Source organism: Anabrus simplex, chromosome 4 (genome assembly GCF_040414725.1).
Source record: "Anabrus simplex isolate iqAnaSimp1 chromosome 4, ASM4041472v1, whole genome shotgun sequence".
Classification (NCBI taxonomy): Eukaryota; Metazoa; Arthropoda; class Insecta; order Orthoptera; family Tettigoniidae; genus Anabrus; species Anabrus simplex.
The window spans coordinates 78,747,343-78,765,213 of NC_090268.1; positions in this window are offsets into that span (position 1 = coordinate 78,747,343).

The window sequence follows — 17,871 nt, forward strand, 5'->3', positions numbered from 1 at the left end:
TCGTGTCAATGAATACTACATATGGTTTCTAGAGGACCCGCTGCAATCGCTGTTGACGATTAAGATGCCAGATACCATACCACCTGGACTACATTTACGACATGAAAAACATACGCCTCAACCCAGGATCGACTCCTCGACCTCCTGCATGCTAACGCAAAACGCCATCCACTGCACGAACTGTCCAGCATGACTAATTTGTACTGACAGAGGTAGTTACTCTACCTACGGTTACAGAGTTGCCAGATTGCCCCTGATCAACGGCCTTTTTCTGCCGGATATACTCGCAGGACGAACTTTTGTGAGAGACATTTTTTTATTGCTGGCATGTGAGGAGTCGCGCTGCGACGCCCGAGTGCGCGAATTTCGGTTCATCCTGTATATACACACACGAGTAACAACATCCTAACAGCAGCTGCAGTTTTAACTCTTTACGGTATTGTTTTCTTTTCTATGTACAAGAATACATCAAATATCACTTAAATATAAAGTTACATATTATTTATTTATTAAACATTTACTTACTTACTTAATCTGTTTACCCTCCAGGTTCAGTGTTTCCCTCGGACTCAGCGAGGGATCCCACCTCTACCGCCTCAAGGGCAGTGTCCTGGAGCTTCAGACTCTGGGTCGGGGGATATAACTGGGGAGGATGACCAGTACCTCGCCCAGGCGGCCTCACCTGCTATGCTGAACAGGGGCCTTGCGGGGGGATGGCAGGATTGGAAGGGATAGACAAGGAAGAGGGAAGGAAGCGGCCGTGGCCTTAAGTTAGGTACCATCCCGGTATTTGCCTGGGGAAGAAGTGGGAAACCACGGAAAACCTCTTCCAGGATGGCTGAGGTGGGAATCGAACCTACCTCTACTCAGTTGACCTTCTGAGGCTTAGTGGACCCCGTTCCAGCCCTCGTACCACTTTTCAAATTTTGTGGCAGAGCCGGGGATCGAACCCGGGCCTCCGGGGCGGGGGGTAGCTGATCACACTAACCACTACACCACAGAGGCGGACTATTAAATATTTAACTACATATTTGATCAATTTTAGTTACATATTTATGTACATATTTCTCACGTTTATCTTACATATAATCCGGGCTGTTGTCATAGAGCATAATGAAGCAATTGATGTGGTGAGGTGACCTGCATGCTTTCACCGTATCGTACATCTATCCTCAATGGTTGATTATTGATGACGGAAACTCCAATAGCACTCAAATAAGAAGCAAAAGGCCCGTCTGACACCCGTTACGGACCTCATGCATGAAGGAGTGTTGAGATGTTACGAGCGAGTGATTTTCTTCGCATAGCACGCACGAAAGCTGCCAAGTTCAGCGACTGTATATTTGTGGCCATTGAGAAGTACGATAGGAGCTGTCCAATCAGATTATCGAGCCGTAGATTGTCCAGCCGTCACTCACTTGTGTATTGTTTGCCGAAGCAACACAATACTCTCCTCACGTCTCTACTGCTAGCAGCTCGCAGCCTGGCAGGGAGGACGTGTGTGCCGTGACTACGACCAGGCGCCAGGGAACACAGAACTCCTTCCGCAAAGCGATAACCCTGCTACTGCCGCGTCACACCAGTTCCTTCCGTAATAACAGGTTCAGTTCCTCCTGCTATTTCCAAACTATTAAAGGTAATGAATTAAATATTAGGGCCACACCAGTTCCTTCCGTAATAGCAGGTTAAGTTTCTCCTGCTATTTCCAAACTATTAAAGGTAATGAATTAAATATCAGGGTCACACCAGTTCCTTCCGTAATAACAGGTTAGGTTCCTCCTGCTATTTCCAAACTATTAAAGATAATGAATTAAATATTAGCGTCACACCAGTTCCTAGCCGTTAAGTTCCTCCTGCTATTTCCAAACTATTAAAGGTAATGAATTAAATATTAGCGTCACACCAGTTCCTTCCGTAATAACAGGTTAAGTTCCTCCTGCTATTTTCAATCTATTAAAGGTAATGAATTCATTATTAGCATCACACCAGTTCATTCCATTAAGTTCCTCCTGCTATTTCCAAACTTTTTTTTTTTTTTTTTGCTAGTTGCTTTACGTCGCACCGACTCAGATAGGTCTTATGGCGACGATGGGACAGGGAAGAGCTAGGAATTGGAAGGAAGCGGCCGTGGCCTTAATTAAGGTACAGCCCCAGTATTTGCCTGGTGTGAAAATGGGAAACCACGGAAAACCATCTTCAGGGCTGCCGACAGTGGGGTTCGAACCTAATATCTCCCGAATACTAGATACTGGCCGCACTTAAGCGACTGCAGCTATCGAGCTCGGTTCCAAACTATTAAAGTTAATGAATTAAATATTAGCGTCACACCAGTTCATTCCATTAAGTTCCTCCTGCTACTTCCAAACTATTAAAGGTAATGAATTAAATATTAGGGTCACACCAGTTCCTTCCGTTAAGTTCCTCCTGCTATTTCCAAACTAGTAAAGGCAAAGAATTAAATATTAGTTTGAGATCCATGGTCGAATCTTGAAAGTAACCTTTGAACCAAGCCTAACTGAAGACTATGGTCTCGATTTTAAGACAGTTAAAATTGCGATGATGATGTCTGTTGTTTAAAAGGGTTTAACAGCTAGGTCATCGTCCCCTGATGGTACGAAGTGCAATGAATTGAAACGATAATTAACATTTCAAAATGTATCCACTGGCTAAAATATAAAACGAAAGATGAACAAAATTTACCATGAATCCAAAACAATCAATGGATCCAATTCACAATGCCTTCTTTTCTGAGATGATGCTTGTTATAACAAGGCGTCCAAAATCCAGGTCACCGGCCCCTCATAATGTACTAATCTCTGGTAAAGCAGAACCATGGTGTTCCTCCTATAACGGCACTAATCACAGGTAACGTAGACTCATGGTTTTCCTCACATAGTGGGATTAATCACGAGCCCCGTTCCTCCCTTGGTGTTCCTACATAGTGGAACTAATTACAAGCCACGTATACTCTTGGTGCCTCTCCCTTAATGGCACTACTCATACGCAATCCACCCCAAGGATTATCACACATTATAGTACCACCAACAAGTAACACATACCCAGGGCGTTCCTCACATAATGGTATTACTCTCAGGCAACGCAGACCCATGGTGTTCCTCACCTAGTAGTAATAACCACGGGAGACAGCCAAACCCGTTGTGTTCTTCATATAGTGGTACTATTCATAGGGGACATAGACCCATTCTGAGTACAGGGGAACCGACACATTCCAGCTCAGTGTACAGCATCTTTTCTCGCATGGACATTAGTCCGCGCAGCCAAGTGCCGTCTCCCCGCCTTGGTGGGATACACACGATGGTACTAATCATAGGCAAAGCCCAGACCCGTGGTGTTCCTCAAATAAGGGTACTACTCCTAGGTAACATAAATCCATGGTGTTCCTCACATAATGGTGTTAATCACTAGTCGTCTCATGGTTCTAATTTCATAATCCCTAGGTCGCTCCTTTTAGTCGCCTCTTAAGATAGGAAAGGGATACCATGGGTGTATTCTTCGTATGCATCCCCCACCCACATACGACACAGTACAAATATGTACGTACAGGATTTTCATTTCAAAATTTTCCAGCTTAAATAACTACTTAACTTTAACTTAAATAAAAATCACGTCAATTAACATACTGATGAGTAAGATCAAAACCAGTGTTAGCTGCATTATAGGCTTCACCTCCCCCCCCCCCACCCCCAACTCCACCCCTTCAACCCCAGCCACACTCTCCGACTTCCATACTACACTCTTTAGGATTTGAATATTCATAATTGTCTGCACGAACAATCGTCTCATTCCCTGCCTTTATATAGGGTGTTTCAAAAATACACGGCATAATTTCAGGGTTGGATTCCTAAAATAAATACACGGAAACAAGTATATATGAACATGGGTCCTTAAATGTGTATTTTCTTGGTCTCCACAATCACCTGATCTAAACCCGTTGGAGTGCTTTGTGTAGGTTTAAACAAAGTATTTGTTGTACGCGACTGTTGTGGAGGATGAAGTAACACTTCACACGATAGAATTTTAAGGTCCCCTCGAACAGTAAGTACAACACCGGACATATTAGAATGTGTTCGTAACTCCATGCGACGTCGAGTATAAGCCTCTAGTACGACAGAAGGCGAATATTTTGAACATCTCTTGTATGCTAATGACCGGAGCACATCAGTACATGCAATATAGCTGACACATGCTTAGATAACAACCTTCTAACATTTGAAGATACAGATGATGATGATATGATGATGATACCTTATGTAATGCACTCTGCTCCATCACTCCCTCCTTCAACTGACTCTTATGTATAGTTTATATTATTAGAACAAGTAATTCGTCCAGCTATATAATAATATATTCATTTACTTAGATTTGTGAGACGGACGTGGTAGTGAAAGTGATCAGCTTCGCAGTCATCGACAGAAACAAAGTGGTGTGCTGCGATTCGGGAGGCATGTGACTGGAAGTCACTGTCAGCCATCCTTGAAATGGTTTTCCATGGTTTCGCATTTCAACTGCCTGGATAGGACCTATGATACAGACACGGCCACAGTTCCTAGTCTCTACCCCTCTCCGTGAACGTTGATTATATCTGGTCTCGTAAAACAAACGATTTTATTTTTAATAATGTTTATTTGTTTCCTTATTTCTTTATATTTTTCTAATTATGCATGTGATTTGTTACTTATGTAAGTTGTTTATAATTAGCAAACAATTTATTGCATGTTTTACTGTATAAGCATTAGCTACTTCGATATGTGATCTGTTTTTGATTTGGTTAGTATAAAGACTTGAGCGTACACTTAAGACATACCGTGATTTAAAAATTGAATCGTCCGACTAACAAACAGCCCCATACATCACAGATGAGTAAATTTTACCTATAGGATATTTTTCTATCACTAGAGCCCGGATTTGTATGCATTAATAGGTTAGAATGCAAACTTACTGAAGCGAATAGCAAGTATAGTCTACCTTCACAACGATTATGCTATGGGGTTTGCATAAGAATCAGGGGTACTGCCCATCAGAACCCCTACAATTTATGTTACTCTTACTACATTATTGAAGAGCGGGTGGACGACACTTCCTACTAGCCAAATTAGTTTGCAATCTAACCTGTTACCGCATAAAAATCCGTGCTTTATCTATCACACATCTGCAATACGAGTCATGTACAACCATCCTACAACGTTGTTCGAGTATACCTAATATTGGATATTCGATGTCGGATATTGACGTTTTCAAATAGTAGACTACCTGAATGTTATTCGTCATTATGAACTATTCTAATTCGATAACACCATTAGGATATCCAGGTAGTTTCAATTACAGATCTACACTATGGTGTAGTAATATCACTCCAATCCTCACCACGCAAGTTGGCTGAGCGGCTCATGTCAAGTAGCAGTGAGCTTGCATTCGGGAGATGGTGATTTCGAACTACAGCCCTGCATGACCGAGAATGAAGAATATGGGTGAAATGAAAAACAGTAGTCTGACGCCCGTTTGTACAGGCAAACCACCAAATGTTCCTCCGAAGAAGTACTGTATACTACAAAAGAGTACGAAAGATCCGGCTGTGCATGTTTTATGTTTGGTCTTTCTGTCTGTGTGAAGTGGGTCCCTTCAGGAAATTCATTTGTTTGCCATAAAATCGTACCGCCATCATAGTCGTAGGATATGTTGTTTGTTTGTTTGTTTGTTTGTTTGTTTGTTTGTTTGTTTGTTTGAATACCTATTATGAGCGAGAAAATAATTATTTGAATTTATATAATAGTCACTGATTAATATAATTATTCTTTAAAATATTTAAGCTCTTTAGGGGTTTCTAATCTTGAAATTACCACCGTTTCGCCCCAGTGCAGCAGTGGGCTCATCACATAGATTGCCACATATTTCCAAGAGGCTGGCGGCTAGCGCGCCATTGAGACACCACTACAACCACCTATGTAGGACAATACAGTGACGGTGCACTAAGAGAAGCATGTGCTTCCTCTTGTATAAATTCCTGCCGTTGGCCTTTATATCAACAATTTTTATATAATTATTCTTATTCTACACAGTGGGAATACAAGAAGCGCATTATTTTAATCCTTCGGAACAAGAACAGATCCCACGTATAGAACATTAATCTTAGTCAACCCCTAGATACATAGTTCTAATACCGTGTAACACCGCCTCCAGCTTTGATAAGTTGACTCCGCGAGGAAGGCAGTCCAATAGTTGCTGCAGGTATGACATATCTAGTTGTAGCCACTCATCGATGATGAGATCCCGTACAGCCACCAAATTCCGGGGATTCTGATGCCTGCGTTTCGCCAGCTGTTCCAAATAGTCCCACACATTTTCTTTGGGATTAAGATGAGGAGATTTAGTTCGCCATTCGAGGTGTGACAGGGTGTCTGTGTGTTCGTCAAGCCAGCCTCTTATGCGTGCAGCTCTGTGAACACGACTGTTGTCATCTTCGAAAACTGGAATGTCCACAGCATACTCGTTATGAAAATATGTTGAATGAAGGGCAATATTTAGTCTCTGAGAATGTCGAAATATACATCGTGATTAATGTTCACGTTGACCTGAATGGTGGACCTAAATCATAGAAAGAAATACAACCTCAAAACATCACAGAGCCACCTCCGGCCTGAACTGTACCCTCGACACGCCGTCGGTGCATTTGATGCCTTGCGTCATTTGAAAACAGGCAAAATCGTGATTCTTCGGACCACACTGTACTCCTCCAGTCAGCTACTGTTCACGTTTGGTGTTGTTTGGCCCATCGAAGACCTTCAACCTTATGTGCCGCTGGAAGTAAGGGCATCTTATGAGATACCAGACTGCAAATGTCCATTGCATTCAGTTCCTTTCGCAATGTTCGCCCCAAAACTGGTTGGGATAGACCTTCGTTCACTGACAACAGCAATTTCTGTCCGTTCTGAAACCGATTTTTACTTGACAAGGCGGGGCAATACTCTCTGGTCTCCGTTGATAAGCACCTTTTACGACCACAGTTCTTACACCGTGCTTCATGGCCGTGAGTGGTAAACATTCCCAGTACATACGCTTCTCAGTCCGCGTTGATACACCAATAAATCGGGAAACTTAATTCACCTTGCGACATAAACAAGCGCAAACACGATAGCCCCCTTCTTCCAATCGGTCACGTCTTCATTTTAATCCACCTTTATGTAATGTTTCCGTACAACCGACTGGCGCCGCCATCAGTTTTTGAGACTTCCCTATAAGTACGTAACGTTTGGTTGAGCTATTTGAAGATCAACCACCCCACGGGCTGGTGACCTAACAAAGAAGTTTTCCAGTCCGGATTTCATTGACTCGAAAAGTGACACACGCACACGAGACTGTACAACAAGATATCACATGCCACTTATCTATGTGAACAAAAACGACTCTAGTGGTTACATTAGCAACACTATCAACATCTCCATTCCGTGGCACGTGTACTTCAAAGGTTAACTCTGGCGACACTCTTCTATATTTTGCACCCTGTGTGTATGGGCTGCAATTGTGCCGACGGTCAAAGAACCAGTCAGTAAGCCTGCGATTAGTCTGTATCACGTCGCCTCCAACACAGTGTTGTAAACATATAGCAAACTGTAAAGATTACAGTGCGTAGATATATCCTTTGTACTTTTGAATATCCATTTTCTGCATTGCATTGATATTTTCTCTGAAATGCATTGTTTAAATTTATAAATTTCCATATAACCACAAAGTTAAAACTTTTATAAAATAGTTTATAACTTGATGGTCTTTACCCTTTAATATGTCTTCATTTGTGCTTTTTACTGTAGATTCATCGGACACACGACATTTTTCGTCGTCTATGCACTAATTTTCATACAAAAAGTCTTAGATTTTTCAGATATTTCCATTTTAGTTAAGAGATGTAGTCAGAATAGTTGCCGTAGGGTACGAGTATACCGCTGCGCTGTACCTCTCATATGTTTATTGTTTGAGATACATCAGTTACTCTTTTGGTCGATGAATGAACAAAATAATCAAGGTATTACATATTTCATTATTTAATTGGACGATTAACTTGTAATTTTCTATAATTTTTCACATGTAGCTATTCTCGAGGATGAACTCAATTTAAACAAATATTTTTCTATAATCCATACCCCTTTTAAATGTACCTGATAATATCATTTATAAAAAAAGACCTCTGTTTCTAGAGGAGCGGAATTTGTCCTTATTTGATTTTAGGGTGCAGTGACTCATGAATGTCGCTAATAACCAATCGCGTATTAAAAAAATATTCTTTTCTACAGCGTAAGAAGTTAAATGTATTTAATTAGTTTTGTTTTATGAATGATTATGCTGATCATGCTGATTTTATACTTGAATAGCTTATTGTACACATGGGTCATATTTCAAGAGAATCTCACGAATAATTGAGGAAATATTGAACAGTTTCTGAAATGTATATTTGGTAGTGTATAAAACACCTTAAACCTCTATTTAAAAAAAAAAACTTTAACAAATCTATTTTTTACGTGGTTTTATCCATTAGCACAAACTAAACGTTTTGAAATAAACCCACTTGCGAGCTCGTAAGCTTTTACGTCAAACTACACTAATTTTACGCTGACAACGACACGTGATTATATATTCATATTGGCGCCATGGTTTTTATGATGACGTCATCAATTGCAATATGGCTATTTATTTTACTCTTTCAACCTTCTCTTTTCGAATGGCACAACTCTCGTTCGGATATCTCTTGTGGTCTTATACTTCTGAGTCATGAAAGAAATGATTTGGTGTACACAATGTCGTTGCATCCCCACAAGTCATAGGTGCCCGCTATCGGTGTTACCAACCCATAAATCTTTTCTCCGCAAAAGTTTTAGTTGAAAATCCGCTAAATTCCGCTAGATTTCGAACTGAAACAAAATAGCACATACCAGCTGTTTTAATAAAAGAGATTAACTCAACACTCACCAGTTTCAGAACAGGAGTTCATCATCTTCTCTGAAGCAGATGTGCTGAGTTGGGGTCCTGTTGTTTCATATGAAGCCGCATGGTACTATTCTTTTTCAAAGAATATGCTGGCAGTTCACAGCAGCAAAGGACAAACGGAAATTTACAAATCTAGTTAGAAAGTTATTTTCACTTTCATTACTGTTTTCAATTTTTTTGATAAGTGCGGAAGAAATTAATGTCAAATAATTTCGCATTTATATTGCACTGCCAATAAACGCACCGTCCGTATTTGGGATCACTGGGAAGCACAACCAACCAGTATTTTAAAGTTTACTTATTTAACCACTCTTTACGAAATATCTGACTACTTTTTAATCTTCTCTTTCGACATACTGACGTACCAAAAAGAACCTGATGTCAAAAGAAACATGTTAACAAACACGTCATTACCCGGCTCATCAAGAGTATAGTAACGATTGTAACAAATACTGACTGAGGCTGTGGGCTAGACCTGGTCTAGTAAGCGAGCGGTAGTATGCAGCTTAAGTTCAATACAACAGGAATAAGTAAACTATTACGCCGTATTAAGTTCTATATTTTTTTCTCCTTCTGATGAAAGGTGATATCGTTACCGCTGAAAATCGCTAAAATAAGTTTGAAAATCCGTCAAATGTCCGCTAAATGGAAAATTTATCCGCTGTTCCATTTAAAAATCCGCCAAATTTGGCGGAAAATTCGCTGAGTTGGCAACACTGCCCGCTATATGTGCCGATTTATAAGATGTTGAACATAAAAATATATTTGTGAATAAAATATTTTTTTCCATTGCGACATTCTTAATTTTACCGTTTTTAGTTATTAATGTACAGTCCCAATCTAAACGTAAGCGTAAGCGAATTCCAGAGCGAGTGTGCTCTTTAGTATGGTAGTAGAAAAACCCCTTTCTTACAATACAGCGATCACTGTTCGTTTCATGGCCCACGCTAACCACCATGCAGTGAGATAACACTGATCCACATTCCGACCACCCAAGTTGCCTTACAACAGATTTAAACGCAAATAAAAAATAAATAAAAAAGCCGATAGAGCGCTTGTTATGTGATAAGCCATCAATAGTACAATAATTCGCTAAGCAATCTCAATATTTGAGAACTATCGGACTCGTGAAGGAAGAATAATGGAAACTGCTACATTCCTGATTGCGTCATCATTCTTCAAGTCCAGAGAATGATTCAAAGATATGTAGAAAGGGTGATTCGTTTCTTGATACCTGTTTAAATCAGCACTAATTCACGTAGGTTTTCGTCAATGCTGCTAGAATATGAAAGGATCAGAACACGGAAGACCGAGGCTGTGGCTTTCAGGGTTCAAACCCAACCCTCCAGAATGCAGTCTTACGGTTGCATGACAAGTATTACTTATCCAATTTGCTCGGTACAATAAATTGTTCTTGTTATTGATACTTCGCTCAAATACATGTGTAAATACACGCAACACACTTTAAAAAGCATTGTACCGGGCGAGTTGGCCGTGCGTTTAGGAGCGTGCAGCTGTGAGCTTGCATTTGGCAGACAGTAGGTTCGAACCCCACTATCTGCATCCATGAAGATGGTTTTCCGTCGTGTCCCATTTTCATATCAGGAAAATGCGGGGGCTGTACCTTAATAAAGAACACGGTCGTTTCCTTCCAAATCCTTGCCCTTTCCTATCCCATCATTGCCTAAGACATATCTGTGTCGGTGCGAAGTAAAGCAACTTTGAATTTAAAAAAAAAAAAGCAGTGCAGAAGTGGATGATCAAGAGTACTAAGTTCGTAGTGTATGTGTAAGAATTAATCAGTAAATTAACTCCGAACACTTTCTTAAATCTACTTTTTATAGGCTACTAAGTTAAAATTAATTAGTTATGAGGTCACAATAACTTATAAGAACCAACTTGTAAGTAAAATAAACAGTCATACTTCAAATGACGCGGTCTAGAAATTCAAGAAGTAGGCCTACTGCTGAAAGGATTCTTAATACTTCTAGACTCAATCCTGCCATGTAAAAGAAAGAAAGAAAGAAAGAAAGAAAGAAAGAAAGAAAGAAAGAAAGAAAGAAAGAAAGATTTTTGAACGTTTCACTAACTACTTTCGAAGTTTCCGGAGACGCTGAGGTGCCGAAATTTCGTACCGGAGGGGTTCTTTTATGTGCCGGTAAACCTACCACCACAAGGCTATCGTTAATGAATAAATGTCTTAGTTTTTATGTTTATTTTGTTGTTTGATTTAAAAGGATTGCAGTCATCAGTCTAATAGACATACAGTATAAATAGGAGCATAATATCTTTCAACGTCGCACTAGCTCAGATTAGACCAAGCTCGATAGCTGCAGTCGCTTAAATGTGGCCAGTATCCAGTAATCGGGAGATAGTGGGTTCGAATCCCACTGTCGGCAGCCCTGAAGATGATTTTCATACCTAGGCCTTTCCTATCCTATCGTCGCCATGAGACCTATATGTGTCGGTGCAACGTAAAGCAAAAAAAAGCTCAGATTAGCGGCCGTAGCCTTTACTAAGGTACAGCCTCAGCACTTGCCTGGTATGAAAATGGGAAACGACGGAAAACATCTTCAGGGTTGCCGATGGTGCGTTCGAACCTACAGCTCCCAGTCCACCCCCCCCCCCTCCCAAACCTACACAAATTCCGGCTCCGTGGCTAAATGGTTAGCGTGCTGGCCTTTGGTCACAGGGGCCCCGGGTTCGATTCCCTGCAGGGTCGGGAATTTTAACCATAATTGGTTAATTTCGCTGGCACATCATTTCATCCTCATCCCGACGCGTAGGTCGCCAACGGGAGTCGAAACCTGCATCTGGGCGAGTCGAACTTGTCCTCGGACACTCCCAGCACTAAAAGCCATACGCCATTTCATTTACACACACACACACACACACACACACACACACACACACACACACACACACACACACACACACACACACACATACACATACAAATGATTTCCCAAGAGAGCATTATCATTAAGTCAAGTAACACGAACTTTCTGCGTTTCCCAATCGTGCAAACAAATTTAAGGCATTTCTTCTTTATGAAAGTTAAATTTCTTCCAAGATAAATTTCTCCTGTAAAAATAAGTAACCATGGCATAGTCTTTAGCTTGGATAAGACGGGAGGAGGGTTGTAGTGTGGTCTGTCTCACCTCAATCTGTAGGATCTACCTTGTAGACTGGAGAATAATATATTAAACCATCTGTGTGCATGGACACATTCGGCGGCATCACCTTGCTGCAGCGAAATGCAGACCATACACTATACATCCGTGTTTTAAGGTGACTGAACGTTTTACAACAGAGCAAGCCTGACAATGCAATATACTGTAGAACATTTAGTGCCTTCTCTGTCGAGCCGTGATAGACATCGACAGTACCGGATCGACTTAGCAAGCATTTCGAAAAGCCCATGGAATGAAATGTAAGTTGAATTATTATTATTATTATTATTATTATTATTATTATTATTATTATTATTATTATTATTATTATTATTATTATTATTATTATTATTTAGAAAGACTGTGTGTTTAAGATAAGAGCGTAGATTTTCACGGCTGGCGTCTCACTGAATTTGGTAGAAACTTTAAAGTGGTGGTTCAGTTACGTTCCTAGCTCTCAATGTTCCACCAGAAGCTGCTCCCGTCACTATTAAGGGTCTGCTCTCTCCACAGGTCAGTAGTGATGTGCGTAGCGTTTTTCAACTCTTAAAGACCTTAAGAGACACCAGCGTTCCAGAATTTTGCACTAAAGAAGAGTTCTTTGACGTTTCTGTGACACTTTCAGCCCCAAATTAAATTGTGCCAATTTCAAATGAAATCCTTTGCAGGATTTTTGAAACTGAGTCACAGCAAACTGTATCTAAAATTTTTGAAGAAATCCGGTGGTTCATATATGAGGATATTATCATTTCCATCGAATTATATTTGTAACATGCCTTTTCGCAACATTTCTTATATGTGAAATGTAATATAGGCCTATTTCATTTTGCTGTTTCCCCTGAATGTTCATAATGCCAAGAGTATGCAAACTATTTTTGTATATTTATACAAAATAAAACAAATGTATGAATTTAAACATTATGATATGGTCCAGCTTAAAACTATCAAGTAGCCATGTCCATGATCATGGACATTACATATCTCATAAATGAGCAGTCAGATTTCTTCGACGAGGTAAGGGGCGCGCAGCTGTGAGCTTGCATTCGGGAGACAGTGGGTTCGAACTCCACTGTCGGCAGCCCTGAAGATGGTTTTTCGTCGTTTCCCACTTACACACCAGGCAAATGGTGTCACTTTACCTGAATTAAGGCCATGGCCACGGCCACTTCCTTCCCACTCCTATCGTCTGTCGATGCGACGTAAAGCCAATTGTAAAAAAAAATCTCAATAATTTGAGATACACTTTCCTATGATTTCTATTTCAATAATCCTGTACGATTTTTTTGTAAAAACTGGTACGTAGTTATTCGTGACAGACAGACAGACAAATTGTTCTTCTTTCAGTCAAAAATTACTTTGTATCAATTTGAATTAATATATTAAGGATTATAGACCTGTAAAAAAAGGCCGCGCTGAGTGGCTCAGACGGTTAAGGCGCTGGCCTTCTAACCCCAATTTGGCAGGTTCGATCCTGGCTCAGTCCGGTGGTATTTGAAGGTGCTCAAATACGACAGCCTCGTGTCGGTAGATTTACTGGCACGTAAAAGAACTCCTGCGGGACTAAATTCCGGCACCTCGGCGTCTCCGAAGACCGTAAAAGTAGTTAGTGGGACGTAAAGCAAATAACATTATTATTATTATTATTAGACCTGTAAAATAGTATCTCGCATTTTATAAAGAAATCCGAAGGATGATTTTTGAGATATTATTAGGTAAATATTACGTTCGTGATCATCACTGACAACATGACCGGAAGGGATAAATCTGCTGACACGCTGTCTCTCATTTAAGCACTTGATTCAGGTGTTCTGTTTCAATTCTGTAATCTTGGCCATACACAGGCCGAGTGCCTTAGCAGCTACAACACACAACCGCCGTATTTCCATTTATTTACTAAGCTTCATTTTCAAAGTTTGTGTAAATGATTTTTCAATAATTTTGGACAATATTACGAGTAGTATTTCGCTTGTATGTTTTTCATTGCAGGGGAGGGAAGTTGCCCCCCACTTCCTCCGTCGTATTCCTGCCCATGCTGAGGGCCATCTCAAGGTCCATCAGAGAGAGAGAGAGAGAGAGAGAGAGAGGAGAAGGTATTAGCTGAACAGAAATGAGAACTGGTTACCAATAATTCAATCTCAGTCCCAGTACAACTCAACACCACCAACCTGTGCCTCGCTATATGATAGTGATAAGACATCGCGCGCGATAGCCAGGCAGGTCAGACTTCGGGAGGCGTGTGGATTACAACCAGCCATTGTTGTTATTATGGCCCCTTTTGATCTAGATAAACATAGACATTACTTTACTCATACTGCCACAGGGTATCCGGTACACGTACATATATGTACGAACGATGACGCCAGCGGGCAACATCATTATATCCCTCAAAAGCTATACAACAATAAAGTCTGGGCCACGACCAAGAACTTTATTAAACACTGGTAGAGCGCGGGCTATGAGAATTTAAGATCGGTATGGTAGTGATGAGTGTTGTTTCAAGGAGAAGGACAACGTGATTATTTTTTTATTATTATTTGGCATTCAGCAAGGAGCCATGCAGCCACTCATGTACAATTACTTGAAGTATACACCATATATAAAATAACACAATAACTAAAATACATGCAACAGATGAAATATCTCAATACAAAAGACACCCTGTTAGTGGGGGCAGCAGATGAAGAATACACCCACGGTATCCCCTGCTGTCGTAGCTAGCGACTAAAAGGGGACCCAGAGGCTCTTAACTTGGGAGCATGGGTTTGCCACCACTGGGCCCTTAGCTGAGTATTGCTTCCACTTACTTATGCCAGGCTCCTCACTTTCATCTATCCTGTCCGACCTCCCTTGGTCAATTCCTGTTCTTTTTCGACCCCATCGTATTAGAGCATTCGAGGCTTAGGGAGTCTCATTTTCAGGCCCTTCGTGGCCATTGACTTTCTTTGTCTGGTACTGCATTTTTCGAAGTGTCGGATCCCTTCCTCTCTCTCTCTCTCTCTCTCTCTCTCTCTCTCTCTCTCTCTCTCTCTCTCTCTCTCTCTCTCTCTCTCTCTCTCCCTCCTGTGGGTGGGGGACGCAGATAAGAAATATACCCACGGTGTACCCTGCCTGTCGTAAGAGGCGACTAAAAGGGGCGACCGAGGAATGGTTGAATTAGACCCATGAGACTACTTGTGATCACGAGAGGAACATCATGGGTCGCGTTTACTTGCGAGTAGTACCGCCATGTTAGGTACACAATAGGTTTGTGATTAGCAGCAACAGTGGGGGGTTCACTATGGGTCTACAGTACCGGTGATTAGTATCACTATATGTGGAACACTACGGGCTTACATTGCCTGTGATGAGTAAAGCCCGGATTTTTATGCGGTAACAGGTTAGATTGCAAACTAATTTGGTTAGTAGGAAGTGTCGGCCACCCGCTCTTCAATAATGTAGCAAGAGTAACATATATTGTAGGGGTTCTAATGGGCCATACCCCTGATTCTTATGCAATCCCCATAGCATAATCGTTGTGAAGGTAGACTATACTTGCTTCCCGCTCCAGTAAGTTTGCATTCTAACCTATTAATGCATAAAAATCCGGGCTCTAGTGATGAGTACCTGTATGTGAAAAACACCACGGGTCTGGGCATTTCCTGCGATTAGCAGGCCTAGCCACTACGTGAAGAACACCATGGGTTTGCGATGCCTATAAGTGGCACCATTATGTGAGAAATACCATAGGTCTGCGTTACCTTTGCGATGTACATTTCGTGTAAGTAGTAAAACAATTTGTGGAACACCGTGAGTCTGTGTTACTTATGATTAGTACCGCTTCATGAGAAATACCATGGTTCTACTTTACTAGGGGTAAGTACCATTATGAGTGGCCGTTGACGTGGGTTTTTGACCCCTATAGACTAAAAGCATCATTGGCTCTGGATTGCACTTTCGAGTCAGCCCCTTTGCCAATACACACCATTGTTTTAAGATAGTTTCCGGGGAGGTGGGTTGGACCCACTGATTGTTTTAAGTTCATAATCTTTGTTCATCGTCGTCTTTTTGAATTCTAGTCAGTGGATGGATTTTGCTTTTAAATTGTCGTATCATTTCGTAGCATTAACGGCCAATGACCTAGATGTAAGGCCCTTTAAACAACAAACATCATCATCAATACAAAAGGAATTACACTAATTTTATTCACTTCACTGCACAGGAAAAAAGACCCTTCTATTTTAAATGTCTCATTTAGATCTTCAGTGGGCAAGTGCTAGGTAAATGTTCTTATTAAGTCATTTTAGTAAATGTAAGGTAAGGGTGTATTCTGTCCGAAGGCAGGTCCGAACCTCCGTAGAGGTGTGCCTGAGCCGGAGTTTACGTACGGTAGGGTGGCCAGTTCCTTTCCGCTCCTCCATTCCCTTACCCCCACCAACAGCGGCTGGCAACCTATCCAAATCTTGACCACGCCCAATGTTGCTTAACTTCGGAGATCTCACGGGATCCGGTGTTTCAACACGGCTACGGCCGTTGGCACACTGGTAGGAAAAGTTACATGAATAAGGGCCAGTTTTTCAGTTAACACACTTTGTGTGCATGTAGATATTTACTGCAACTAGTCCTTGTCGAACTACTCTAATTCGATAAAGATGATCTGGATAGCAGCCATGACCGAGACGGAAGCGTATAAGACGTAACATGTCAAACCAGGGTCGTGACGGTATGCGAGGCAGATGAGCAGTGTAGTGTCGTCTTTTAATCTCCTGCGTTATGCCGCAGTAATTCGACCAATCATTGTGAGATTTGCGGCGTAGTAATGGTATAAAACCCGTAACATGGAACCGCCATAGCGTTATAGGTTGCATCTACAACGAGAGTGTCAGTCCCTCGTAAAATTAGCTCTCTCTGTGGTAGATTGTTGACCTCCGGATCTCAATATAATGGGTTCAAAAGAGGCAGAGGTAGCCATACTCTTGAAGGGCGCAAAGAAACTCCACTCCATTTCATTTCGTACAATGTCGACTAAGAAAATATCTCTCGTGGCACATTTGGAGATTATTCGATAAAATTAAAACTTAGCTACATATCACCGAACAAAGATCCGTTTATCTGCCATCAGATGGAGTAAATCGAACCGTAGAAACTGAGACGCGGGCAACCCACATGGCATCTAATTAAAATGCCTGCAGGACATGGTAGCGGAGGCATTATTATTATTATTATTATTATTATTATTATTATTATTATTATTATTATTGTATTTCATTCTTTCTTTCTTCCTTTTTCTTAATCTGTTTACCCTCCAGGCATGGTTTTTTCCTCGGACTGAGCGAGGGATTCTATCTCTACCGCCTCAAGGGCAGTGTCTTGGAGCGTGGGACACTTGGTCGGGGAAAAAACTGGGGAGGATGATCAGTACCTCTCCCAGGCCGCTACTATGCTGAACAAGAGCGTTATTGGGGGAAGGGAAGGTTGGAAGTGGGAAGGAACCGGCTGTGGCCTTAAGTTAGGTACCATCCCGGCATTTACCTGTAGGAGAAGTGGGAAACCACGAAGAACCACTTCGAGAATGGCTGAGGTGGGAATCGATCCCTCCTCTACGTAGTTGACCTCCGGAGGCTGAGTGGACCTCGCTCCAGCCCTCGTACCACTTTTCAAATTTCGTGGGAGAGCCGAGAATCGAACCCGGGCCTCCGAGGCCGACAGCTAATCACACTAACCA